Consider the following 14,454-nt stretch of genomic DNA (forward strand, 5'->3'; position numbering starts at 1 on the left):
AGATAAACTTATTTGGTTCAGATGGTGTCAAGCGTGTGTGGCGGCAACCAGGTAAGGAGTACAAAGACAAGTGTGTCTTGCCTACAGTCAAGCATGGTGATGGGAGTGTCATAGTCTGGGGCTGCATGAGTGCTGTCGGCACTGGGGAGCTACAGTTCATTGAGGGAACCATGAATGCCGACATGTACTGTGACATACTGAAGCAGAGCATGATCCCAGCATGTATTCCAGCATGATAACACCCCAAACACACCTCCAAGATGACCACTGCCTTGCTAAAGAAGCTGAGGGTGAAGGTGATGGACTGGCCGAGCATGTCTCCAGACCTAAACCCTATTGAGCATCTGTGGGGCATCCTCAAACGGAAGGTGGAGGAGCACAAGGTCTCTAACACCCACCAGCTCCGTGATGTCATTATGGAGGAGTGGAAGAGGACTCCAGTGGCAACCTGTGAAGCTCTGGTGAACTCCATGAACAATAGGGTTAAGGCAGTGCTAGAAAATAATGGTGGCCATAAAAAATATTGACACTTTGGGCCCAGTTTGGACATTTTCACTTAGAGGTGTACTCAGTTTTGTTGCCAGCGGTTTAGATATTAATGGCTGTGTGTTGAGTTATTTTGAGGGGACAGCAAATTTTTACACAAGCTGTACACTCACTACTCTACATTGTAGCAAAGTGTCATTTCTTCAGTAGTGTCACATTAAAAGATATAATCAAATATTTACAAAAATGTGAGGGGTGTACTCACTTTTGTGAGATACTGTATATGTGTGTGTGTGTATATATATATATATATATATATATATATATATATATATATATATATATATATATATATATATATTTTAAACAGTAAAGGGGAAACTGAAACGCTAACATCCTTTGATGCTGTTCAGGAAAATAAGGTGTGTAAATGTCTATATGAGTTCCAGTTTACGTGAACATAACATGAGCAGAGCATAAGGAAGGATAATTGTAGCAGCTAAACCCAATGATATCTTAGTTGTGCCTCCCCTTGGCTAGCGACACCAAACTAATCTAGTTTAAAAAGTTTTATATTTTATCGGACTAATAGTCCTACAAACAGTATCAAACATCCAAGGCATGTTTTATGATAAATACAACTTTTTCTGATCATGTCATACATTGACGTGGGCTAAAATTACTTAAAGAACTATGCGTTTCACTTTGTAGTGTATTTTTGTATGTCTGATAAGTTTTAAAAGCAACGGGAAAGTAAAGTAATTAGTAATCTGATTAATTTGTACATGCCGTTATCAGTAATGTAATCAAATTACAATTTTAAAGTAGTAATTAGTAATCTATAGTGGATTGCATTTTTTAGTAACTTATCTAACACTGATCACCACAAGTTATTCGGAAGGGTTTCAAGAAAAAGCCTCTACTGTCATTCTAAAATAAAATCAACCATCTTCAATTTGCCAGATACTACTGGAACTTCAAATGGGATTGGGTTCTATGGTCAGATGAAACCAAAAGCTTTTTGGTAATAAACACCAGAGGTGGTATTTTGGCACACACAGAGGTAGCCATATGGAAAAGTACCCCATGCCCATGGTTAAATATGGTGGTGGCTCTTTAATGTCTTGGGGCTGTTTTCTGCCAGAGGACCTGGACATTTTGTTAGGATACAGTGAGGGAAAAAAGTATTTGATCCCCTGCTGATTTTGTACGTTTGCCCACTGACAAAGAAATGATCAGTCTATAATTTTAATGGTAGTTGTATTTGAACAGTGAGAGACAGAATAACAACAAAAAAATCCAGAAAAACGCACGTCAAAAATTTTATAAATTAATTTGCATTTTAATGAGGGAAAAAAGTATTTGACCCCCTCTCAATCAGAAAGATTTCTGGCTCCCAGGTGTCTTTTATACAGGTAACGAGCTGAGATTAGGAGCACACTCTTAAAGGGAGTGCTCCTAATATCAGTTTGTTACCTGTATAAAAGACACCTGTCCACAGAAGCAATCAATCAATCAGATTCCAAACTCTCCACCATGGCCAAGAGCAAAGAGCTCTCCAAGGATGTCAGGGACAGGATTGTAGACCTACACAAGTCTGGAATGGGCTACAAGACCATTGCCAAGCAGCTTGGTGAGAAGGGGACAACAGTTGGTGCGATTATTCGCAAATGGAAGAAGCACAAAAGAACTGTCGATCTCCCTCGGCCTGGGGCTCCATGCAAGATCTCACCTCGTGGAGTTGCAGTGATCATGAGAACAGTGAGGAATCAGCCCAGAACTACGCGGTAGGATCTTGTCAATGATCTCAAGGCAGCTGGGACCATAGTCACCAAGAAAACAATTGGTAACACACTACGCTGTGAAGGACTGAAATCCTGCAGCACGCGCAAGGTCCGCTGCTCAAGAAAGCACATATACATGCCCGTCTGAAGTTTGCCACTGAACATCTGAATGATTCAGAGGACAACTGGGTGAAAGTGTTGTGGTCAGATGAGACCAAAATGGAGCTCTTTGGCATCAACTCAACTCGCCGTGTTTGGAGGAGGAGGAATGCTGCCTATGACCCCTGGAACACCATCCTCACCGTCAAACATGGAGGTGGAAACATTATGCTTTGGGGTTTTTTTTCTGCTAAGGGGACAGGACAACTTCACCGCATCAAAGGGACGATGGACGGGGCCATGTACCGTCAAATCTTGGGTGAAAACCTCCTTCCCTCAGACAGGGCATTGAAAATGGGTCGTGGATGGATATTCCAGCATGACAATGACCCAAAACACACAGCCAAGGCAACAAAGGAGTGGCTCAAGAAGAAGCACATTAGTGGCCTAGCCAGTCTCCAGACCTAAATCCCATAGAAAATCTGTGGAGAGAGCTGAAGGTTCGAGTTGCCAAACTTCAGCCTTGAAACCTTAATGATTTGGAGAAGATCTGCATAGAGGAGTGGGACAAAATCCCTCCTGAGATGTGTGCAAACCTGGTGGCCAACTACAAGAAATGTCTGACCTCTGTGATTGCCAACAAGGGTTTTTAAACCAAGTACTAAGTCATGTTTTGCAGAGGGGGTCAAATACTTATTTCCCTCATTAAAATGCAAATCAATTTATAACATTTTTGACATGCGTTTTTCTGTATTTTTTTGTTGTTATTCTGTCTCTCACTGTTCAAATACAACTACCATTAAAATTATAGAATGATCATTTCTTTGTCAGTGGGCAAACGTACAAAATCAGCAGGGGATCAAATACTTTTTTCCCTCACTGTACATGGCATCATGGTCTCCATCAAATATCAACAGATATTAAACTTAAAATGAGCCATGGTTGGATCTTCCAGCAGGACAATGATCCAAATCATACATCAAAATCAAAATAGGGAGAGTGAGAATTTGAAAAAAAAAAAAAAAAAAAAGCACAGTAAAAAAATGTACTAAATTTTGTTTATTTCATTGACTCTCTGGGGCTTTAGGGGGCAAAAATCAAACATTGTTTTTATTTTTTATGTATTCTATAATTAATTCTACAATGGATTCTATAATGTTTACTTATATCAGAATGTATTTATAGAAATTCTACTGTACACATGCATGGATGTTTTGTAGGGAGGAGTCATGTGTATTTTATTAAATTATTATTTTATGGGAGAATTACCATGCAACCCAAGGACAAATCTTGTATTTATATATCAAATGCTTTCAACGCAGCTTAAACTGTTGAAAAATATGCACTGTTCTTGCCCAGTACTTTTTTGATCTCCAGAGGGCTAAATTCACACACATACAGAGAGAGAGAGAGAGAGAGAGAGAGAGAGAGAGAGAGAGAGAGAGAGAGACCGAGGTGAAAGGAATGCATAAGATTAAATTCCTGTCTTGGGCTAAGGAATTTTATTGACTCTAAATCCCAAGTTGCCAGGAGTGACCAATACTTTGTCAGGAAATGCTTGGTGTGTATGAATGTTAAATTTTGTGTGTCTGTAAAGGAGGGAAGGGGATGGATAACCATTGTGGACTTGTTGAAAAGTTAAGCAGCAGGGCTCGAAAAGCACATTCCCGAGGTATATTAAATAGTTAGGAATAAAATGTTAAATATGATCGCAGTGTGGTGTACACTATGCCAGAGTGAGGGGGGGGGGCAAAAATTGGAGAAAGAATTACAGACGTACAGTAGGTATAAACAGATTTATGTGTCAGACTGAAAGTTTAGAAGCACAATAACACACCAGAGAGACATGGGTGGATATTTAAGTCATTAAAAAGCACCAGTTTTGTGAAAAAAAGCACCATTCATGTGTGTGTGAGAGTGAGTGAGTGGTGAAAAAGATCCATTGTCAGTTTCTTTCTGACACAGTTTCATCAACACAACACATCCACACACACAAAGTGTGTTCTCCTGTGTATTTGCTTGTGTGTGTGGTGTGTGCGTGTGTGCGTGCATATGCGCATCCACATGTGTGAGCCCAATCTGACCGATTAGGTTGTGTTACCTTATCACTACCTGGGTGCATAGTGTAATGATAATGAGTCTTTGATACATACATATACATATGTACAGTGAAATTCTTTTCTTCGCATTCTTTTCAGAGCGCAGGGTCAGCCATGATACAGCACCCCTGGAGCAGAGGGTTAAGGGCCTTGCTCAAGGGCCCAGCAGTGGCAGCTTGGCAGTGCTGGGGCTTGAACGCCCAACCTTCCAATCAATAACCCAGAGCCTTAACCGCTGAGCCACCAATGCCCACTAATATTGTCAGAAAAAGCAGTGGAGGTGGCAGAGAGGACATTTTGCTCTTTCTTTTTTGTGACATAAATATGGGTAGAATTGACAATATAAGTCTTCTATACCTTTTTTTTGTTTATTTGTTTCTCTCTTGCTCTGGAACAGACCCAATTCTTATCAAGTGTTGTAAGAACAAGTTCCAAACATTCCAATATCCTCAGCACCCACACATGCACTATAGTAGCCAGCTCTACGTCTTTCTGTTAATGGACGTCACATAACCATGCAAACACAAATCACAAATTCCCTGTGAAATTCGACTTGACAGCTCAAATTATAAATTATTATAATAAGCTTACCATTACGAATTGGGTTAAGGTAAGGAGGCAGTTTTGAACACTGTTTTTTTTAATGTATTTGCTCAATAATTGATTTTTGTTCATTTCAACCAAAAAAAAGTTTTGTACTGCAGCTTTAACCAATTAGATGTCCTTTAATTCCATATATACAATACAATACAATACAAAAAATAAATAAATAAAACAAACTGAGCTTCATATTTATCTTGTCTTTCAATTATACTTTTTGAAAATTAATTACTAAATATTTTTTAAGTTGAATGATCACAGCTTCATATAGAAATATTTATAAAATAAATAAATAAATAAATATTACATTTTGTTTGTGACCAGCATTAACACCTCCATATATGCAGGAAGTGAGCAAATCCTATTCTGTTTCTTAATCATGACAAGTCAATATGCAGATCAATCAAACTTTCAGGTCCAATGCTGCACATTTTCCCTGTTTCTGAATAGAAATTAGCATTGTTGTTAACCACAATGCTTTATGCTAATGTATTTGTAAAAATACAGATGATGTCAATTAAAGTAATTATTTAATGTAAAGATGCTACTGAGGGGGGCACGGTGGCATAGTGGTTAGCTTTGAGGGTTTCCTGCAGGTATTCCGGTTTCCTCACCGTATTAGCCTTTACCTCAATAAGAATATATGTAGACCATATATTTCTCTCTAAAACATCTCAGCACAGAATTTTGATTACAAACCAACTAATGACTACACTGTGTAGGTGACAGTACATGTGTAGTGTAAAACTGCTGAAATGGATAGAGAAAGTGAATGATTTGAACTTCATTGTTCATTGAATATAGAAAATCGTGTTCAGTCTTTCACTCTGTCTCACTGCATTCTGTGTGCATTATGTGAAATGCATTGTTGTCTCATGTTAAAATGTTTCATACCGGTATAATCAATTCACCTGCCATGCCCTGAGTTAGCATGCTAACTGTCTCTGAAAATATGGATTATTACCACCTGCATGTGCTCCATGAATATTTTCTAAATCCAGAATTACACAATCTGAGTTCACATGCCCCAGAAGGCTGGCTAGCCTGATCTATTTTGGTGTTTCATTTCCTACTACTGTAAAAATTTACATTATGTTACCAAGGGTCACATATGCATATGGTGACTAATTGATGTAAATTATATTTATAAGAATAATTAATTAGCTATATTCTATAATGAATGGGTGAAGGCTAATAAGCTTTGTGTGTCAAAATTACTTGGGGAGCTCCTACTTTTTTAGATGCTTATGTGCAACTTTTGAATCAGGATCATATTTACAACAGTAACAATAATTACAGTGAACAATGCTGATGTTACTAACAATTAATTAAGGGCAGTTCAAGCTAGTTTGGTCAGGGAGCATGACCCTATCTTGAAAATATTATTTTAAAAAAAACTACAGGATTATTAATAAGGCATATCTCAACCAAACATTTCTTAGCAATGATTCAAGCAAGTAACATGCTAACTCTGCATTGATGTACTATGTCTTTACATGGTATTTTAAATGAACAGTGTGACTTAACAGTTAACATTATTAACACTGAATGCTAATGTCCTACTAAACTGCAGATGAGCCAGTCCCAATGCTTATCAATATGCTGTCATTTGTTAGTAGTCAGATTAGCTTTTAATGGATTCTCTAATGATAGCAAGCCAAGAGTGTGACAGTTAGTATGTGAGTTTGTAAAGCTAGCTAGAGGGTTTGTTTGAGGTGGAGTGTGGGGCATTTGAAAACTCATTACAAAGGGTAAGTGTATGTGAAAATGATTGTCTCTCAGATGAAACCAGAACACAAACATGAGTCACCAATTAAGAGAAGAAGCGTGAACTGCTAAGAGCAAGAGTATGAGACAGAGACCAACAGAGAGATCATCTAATAACTGCCTAATAATTGTTTCAGAAATTATGCAAGCATTATTATGGACAAAGAATGATATGTTATGATATAGAACATGTAACAGACAGCAGGCTCCTCAAGGAGCTGAGGGGCAGGCATGGGAAGCTGGGTCATCAACTTCAGCAGGGAGAGAAGGCAGGGCGACATCCTCAGAGGAACATGGAGGCAGAGCGATGTCCTCAGCAGAGCAGGATGGTGGAGTGACGTCCTCAGCCAATCAGGAACATGGAGCGACGTCTGAAGTGGAGCCTGGCATAGTGACATCCGAGGTACAACAGGGAAGAAAAGCGAAGCTCCTGGCTGAACCGGGAGGCTGAGCAACGCCTTCAGCTGAACAGGGAGACTGATCAGCGTCCTCAGCTGAGCAGGAAGGCAAAATGACACCCTCAACATAGCAGGATGGCAGAGCAACGTCCTCAGTGGAGCAGGATGGCAGAGCTTGGTTGACTGTGTCATCAGTCTCAAGTTTGAGAATACCTTATTTGGTTGTGATGTTGGCTTCAGGCATGAGGAGAACTTGGTTGGCTGTGTCATCAGTCTCAAGCACAAGCATACTTTGGTTGGCTGTGACATCGGCTTCAGGCGTGAGCAAAACTTGGTTGTCAGTGTCAGCAGACTCGGGCATGAGCATAACTTGGTTGTCCGTGTTGTCGAACTCAGATAGGAACATGGCTTTTGAGGCCGACTCTTTGACCTCAGACTGGAACTTGGCATGAGAGGCCGCCTCTTCGCTGTCAGACAGGAGCGTGTCTTGGGAGGTTGCCTCTTCACCTTCGGACAGGAGCGTGTCTTGGGAGGTTGCCTCTTCGCCCTCGGACAGGAACATGGCTTGGGAGGTCACCTCATTGACCTCAGACAGGAACATGGCTTGGGTGGCCATCTCAGCAACCTCTAGCAGGAAATTTATGCTGGAGCACTGGAAAGGAGGTCACCATGTTGCCCTCCAACTGGGGCTTTGGGGAGGAGGTTGCCAAGTTGACCTCATGCTTGAACTCTGGAGACCCCCTCATGGGTCTCATGTTGGAGTGCTGGGGAGGAGGTCACCACATTGACGTCCAGCTGGAGCTCAGCAGGTGAGACCACCTTGTGGGTCTCAGGTTGGCATGATGAGGAGGAGGTCACCATATTGATCTCCAACTGGGGCTCAGGATCTGAGGTCACCATGTTGACCTCAGATGAGTGTTCAGCCAGTGAGACCACCTCATAGGTCTCATGCTGGAACTCTGGGGAGGAGGTTGCCACGTTGTCCTCTGGCTGGAGCTCTGCAGGTGAGACCACCTCGTGAGTCTCACGTTGGAGCTCTGGAGATGAGGTCGCCATGTTGACCTCCAGCTGGAGCTCTGCAGGTGAGACCACCTCTTGGGTCTCAGGTTGGAACTCTGGTGTGGGGGCCACCCTCTTTGCCTGCATATAATAGGTGGTGATGAATGACAGGGCAGGTTTATCTGCCAGGCTGACCCCCCCCCCCAAAAAAATGTTCCAGGTCAGCCTTAGATTCTGGACTCCGAAACACCATAACAAATACTCCCACAAACTGGGTTAGATTCCCAAGTTCCCTGGCTCCCTTGGCCACTAGGAGATGCACCCACTGGCTCGCTGGTCCAAAGAACTGGGACCACATGAACTTGAGCCATTTCTTCTCCTCCGGCTTGGGGTCTCCAAGGCAAGCAAAATATAACTGGCAGTCCATAAGAAAATATTGAGGATAGCCCAATAATCCATTATAAGGATCTGGGAGCTCTATGGCAGTCCATTGAGGAAACTGAATCGAATCCAAGGCTGGCACAGTTTCCTTGGTTTCCCTGGCATGATGTCTCCTCCGTTTTCCTGCTGCATCCATGGTGCAGTGAAGTATTCTGTCATGTAACTGAATGTAATGGAGGTTAGGACGGATGCAAATGCAGATAAGAGTTTTATTAAAGAGAGGCAGGCAGACAAATCCAAAACATGAGACAATAGCATGGTCAAAAAACAGGCAATAGGTCAGGCGATCGGCAAAAGGGCATAAACGAGACAAAACAGGAATCGAGAATGAAGGCAAGAACAAGAACAAAACGCTTGGTATATGGAAAACACATGTAATACTTTGCTAAGTACAAAGGGACATGAGGAGTTTAAATGACAAACGTAATCAAGAGTGAACACAAAACAGCTGAGACTAATGATGGCACATATGGGAAACAACCAGTGACAATACAGGGGCATAGCCAGGACATAAACAATAACAAATGCACATGTAGACAGTAAACAAAGTCAGTGTCACTGACAAACCCAGAAGCATGCCACGTGCTCCAGTGCTAGCGCAAGGGGAAATTGTGACAATTATGCATCTAGGGTACTCACTAAGGTGTACATATCCACTGTTACACCATATGTAGGGTCCAAACATAGGGCTGTATTCAGAGTTGTCAAGTTAAGTCAAGTATTTTCCCAGGGAAAGTCATTCCTATCCATAGTCATGCTATGCAGCTTAATTCACATTTCTCCACAACTCATTTGGTTATTAGAATTATCTGCACTTTGCTGAGGTAGCCAGACATTTCTTGTTTATAGCTATTGAGGCAGGAAATTACAGTTGTGTCTACATTAACTCTCTTGAATTAAGACCTTTAAGCTAGATAAATAAATAAATAAAAAATCAGAGGAAAGGAGATGTGATCTGATGAACTAGACTGCATTTTATCACTTTCAGGTCAGTTGCAATTCAATGTAGTATAAAAGCAAGACGAAACTACAAAAATAAAGTGTAAACTAATATGATAATATACAAATTAGAAGAGGGAAAATATTTAACTAAGTGACAATTAGTAGTCTTATGAGTTAAATACTGCATATTAACACTGATTGTCAAGTCATGCCAGGACATAAAAAGGATCTTAAGAGCAATTATGAAGTTTATTTATGATCATTGCAAAATTCTCAATTTAACAATATGAGTTCCATTCACATATTTGGCTGTCAACCTATCACGTAGCACTTGATACAGTCATTCACACAGTACATTCATCTTCTGTAACTGTATTATAATGGTCAGAGCCTACTGGCAATTTAGAGTACCCAATCTACCTAACAGTATGTTTTTTTTAATTTGAGAGGAATTGAGAACCTGGAGGAAACCCACGCAGAAGTGGAAACAATAAGCACAGAAAATGCAAACAGACAATAGCCTGCACTCAGTAGGACTTGCTTCAGCACATTTTTTCCACAATGAACTTGACCTCGGATAGTATTTCATACTGACAGGCGCAGAAAGTGTGAAGCTTATAGGCAGGGGCAAAAATACTTTTCCTGCATTTGTGAGTTGCAGCAGAAATGACTGCACAAATCATGAAAAAATCATCTTCAGTAACTGCTTTATTCTGGTCAGGGTTTTGGTGGATCCAAAGCCTGTCCAGTGATCACTGAATGTGTGTAATGACATGGGACTGGAGGGAGAAGCAATGTCAGATCAGCGTCTTTATTTTGTAAACTTAAATCAGGACACATTAAACGCAGTCACTACTGAACAGGATTAATGAGGTTAAACAGGAAACTGGATGCGACGCAGGGAACAGAATAGGACATGTAAATAAGACCGCAACACGAGGGGTTTAAATATTCAACATAATCAAGCTGAAACACAGACAGTTGGGGCAAATTAAAGACACACCCTCGAACGTCAACCAATGCTTAAACAAGGGGAAAACCAAAACAAACAAAGGCGCATGTCCATATACAAAAGTCTCGTGCACGCACGGTCTCTAAAGCCGCGCATGCATGTCGACGCTGCAGTGCCATCTGCCGGCAGGAGCGTAACAGAACCCCCATCCAGTCCGGGGCCCCTGTGTGATCTGTATCTCGCTGCAAACAGGAAAACAGGGCAGCCTCCTCCGGGCAGCAGACAGGCGGAGCACCACCCCCAGCGGTACTGAAGCTCAGGGTGCCATCCTCAGCGGGACTGGAATGCTGGGCGATGCCCTCAGCGGGACTGGAATGCTGGGTGACGCCCTCAGCAGGACTGGAATTCTGGGCGATGCCCTCAGCGGGACTGGACAACGGGACAGCTTCCTCGGCTGGGCTGGACAACGGGACAGCTTCCTCGGCTGGACAGGGCAGCAGGATAGATTCCTCAGCAGGACAGGGCAGCAGGATAGCTTCCCCAGCAGAAGATGGCAGCAGGATAGCTTCCTCAGCAGGAGAGGGCAGCAGGATAGCTTCCTCAGCAGGACAGGGCAGCAGGATAGCTTCCTCAGCAGGACAGGGCAGCAGGATAGCTTCCTCAGCAGGACAGGGCAGCAGCATAGCTTCCTCAGCTGGACAGGGCAGCGGGACAGCTTCTTCAGCAGGACAGGGCAGTGGAACTGCTTCTTCAGCTTAGCAGGACAGCAGGGCAGCTTTTTCGGTGGCAGAGATCTCCCCGCGGGCAAGGTTGGAGCTCTGAGGTTACCCTGTTGACCTCAGGCGGTGACTCCGAGGTCGCCACGTTAACCTCGGGCCGGGACTCTGGGGCTGCGACCTCCTGCTGCCTGCATTGCCCAGTGTATTCCCCTGGCAGCGGGAAGCCCCAGTAGTTGGGGTAGCTCTGCTGCCTGCATGGCGTGGTGTAATTCCCCTGCAGTGGGAAGCCCCAGGAGTTCAGGTAGCTCTGCTGCCTGCATGGCGTGGTGTAATTCCCCTGCAGTGGGAAGCCCCAGGAGTTCAGGTAGCTCTGCTGCCTGCATGGCGTGGTGTAATTCCCCAGCAGTGGGAAGCCACAGTAATCAGTGTAGCTCAGTTGCCCTTGTAGCGCGGCGTAGCTCTCCGGCAGCGGGGGCAAGGGTAACTTGCGTGGGTGGCAGCGTCGCGCATGGCCCGGCTTGCTGCAGCGGCTTCAGAAGGTGGTGGAGCTGAGCAAGTTCTTCATTTATTTGTCGACTCTGTTCCCAGAACAAACAGTGCCACCTCTCAAAACTCGTCCTCTTCGGCAGAGCTCATGTTGACCTGCTGCTTCCACATGGTAGGCGCAGTATTCTGTCACGACATGGGACTGGAGGCAGAAGCAATCGCAGATCAGCATCTTTATTTTGGAAACTTAAATCAGGACACATTAAACGCAGTCACTTCTGAACAGGATTAACGAGGTTAAACAGGAAACCGGATGCGAGGCAGGAATAGGACATGTAAATAAGACCGCTTAGCACACATAACACATTCACCTTTTACTTATTATTAACGGATAATACTGCGCACCATGCACATCAACACAAGGTGTTTAAATAACCAACATAATCAAGCTGAAACACAGACAGCTGGGGCAAATTAAAGACACACCCTCGAAAGTCAACCAATGCTTAAACAAGGGGAAAACCAAAACAAACAAAAGCGCGTGTCCATATACAAAAGTCTCGTGCACACGCGCGCATGTTGACGCTGCAGTGCCATCTGCCGGCGGGAGCGTAACAGTGTGAGGTGGGAATACTCTGTGAACCTACACTCACAGAGTGTTCACACCTAGGTACATTTAGGATAACCAATAACCAGCCAAGGAAATTGGAGAATATAATATTCTGCAGGGCCCCTAAGCAACTGCTTATAACACTTTTTGCTAGATTAACAATAACCTAGTTATAGCTCACTGATAAGTAGTTCATAATTTTATTGTAAGAATCAGCATGTCAAGTAAAGCTCAGTCCTAAAGATAAATATTAGGATCCTGTCTCCTTTGAGTGCCTTAAGAAAATGTGACTAGTAGATTAGTCTGCGATCAGTTGTAGAAGAGTAATGACTTATGTCCCTGTTACATCTATGTTATGTTCCCTGGTGTCACCCAGTAGAAGATGGGTTCCCTTTTGTGTCTGGTTCCTCTTAAGGTTTTTTCATGTCATCTCAGGGTTTTTTTCCCTTCCCACTGTCGCCTCTAGCTTGCTCAATACAGATCAAAATCAGTGACAAAAGAGGACAGAGATGGACTGATGCTCTCTCACTCTCTCCCTCTATTTCAATCTCTTCCTCTCCCTCTCTTTCTCTCTCTCCTCTTCGATCTATCACTAAGAAAACAATAAAGTGGTTCAAGGGACAATCCCTCTGATGTCTTTGAGCATCTTTACCCAACTACACAAAATATTTTGAATCAGTATGTTTAGCTCACACACAGGTGTAGATGTAGTAAGCTGTTTTTTTTTTTCTCTCCCATTTCCAGCATAATTTCCACATTATTTGCAAAAGACATTGAATGTTATGTAACTGCCATACAAATGTGCAATCTAAACACACACTTTAAGAAATATGGACGCGGCAACACTCAAAGTGCACTTACTGCTTCATTCATATATATTTGATTGTACAAAAAAGTCAGGGTAAAAAGGGTGAAGAAATGGAAAGTGTGGCTGATTTTAGCTACTAAACTTTGGGCAATTAGTGGATGCTAGGTTTGTATGTTTTTACCCATCTCCTATAACCATGTGTAAATTGCCCCCTTGCATGTTGCTGACATTTGTGTAGTATTGCCAGGTGAATTGTTTACCCTCAGAACTGGAGTACTTTTTAAATTCTATCACAGGTTGTTTTTCATTAATTCTCATGGGAATTTTTTTACTTATGACAAAATGTATAATAATACAAGATCATTTAAGTCCTTGTTAAAATAACTGCTTGTCAGTTGGACTGCTATTTCACCCAGATCTGGCAACCCGTGTCATTTTTTAATCTGTACACAGCAGGCTTTTCATTAAAACCAATTAGTAAAATCATTTAAATTAATGCCCAACACAATGTGTTCCGACAAAAGAGTCTTTATTTAATAAATACTTAATTTATTTATTACTTGCAATTCCTTTTTTGACTGTTGTCTATACCATGTTAAAGCAGCTTTTAAACCGCAATTTGTGCTTCACACAGCACACAGCAGTTGGTGTTTCTATGTGCACTTTCCATGTAAAGTTACAACTTTAGTATATTGAACATTCATTTCAGGTGCTGTGGGAGTGCATTTTGCAGCCACATCAAAATGCATTTCACACAACTGATTAAAGAGTTTTGTTGCATGCTAGCCATATACAGTATACAGTACAACAAAATAGCATTGTCCAAGGCCTTGTTGCAACATTTCAGAAGAGAAAACAGTGAAACACACTTGACAACATGTAGACAAAATTTAAATAATGGCAGTGCAAGGACAATTTATTCATGTCTGGCCCTCAGACAACCTCAAATTAATAAATGATCTAAAATCATCTACAATTTTCTGATCCTAGTAACCCAGTGAGGTCACTGTTGTATTGTTGCTATGACAACATGAGTAATTCATGTTATTTATTTGTCCACCATTTAAACTACATAAATATTATGGATGGTTTAAATAAATTATGAGACATTGCATCGTAATACATGGTTAATAGCAAGATGTAGCTACATGATAAAAACAATAAAAATCTTTCATTTTGCGCATAATGGTTTTCTATGAGAACAATTTGTATATACCGAAGTATGAATTGCATATCAACTGAAAGAGAGAACAGAGAGAAAAAC

This window comes from Ictalurus punctatus, chromosome 20 (assembly GCF_001660625.3).
Source record: "Ictalurus punctatus breed USDA103 chromosome 20, Coco_2.0, whole genome shotgun sequence".
NCBI classification, from domain to species: domain Eukaryota; kingdom Metazoa; phylum Chordata; class Actinopteri; order Siluriformes; family Ictaluridae; genus Ictalurus; species Ictalurus punctatus.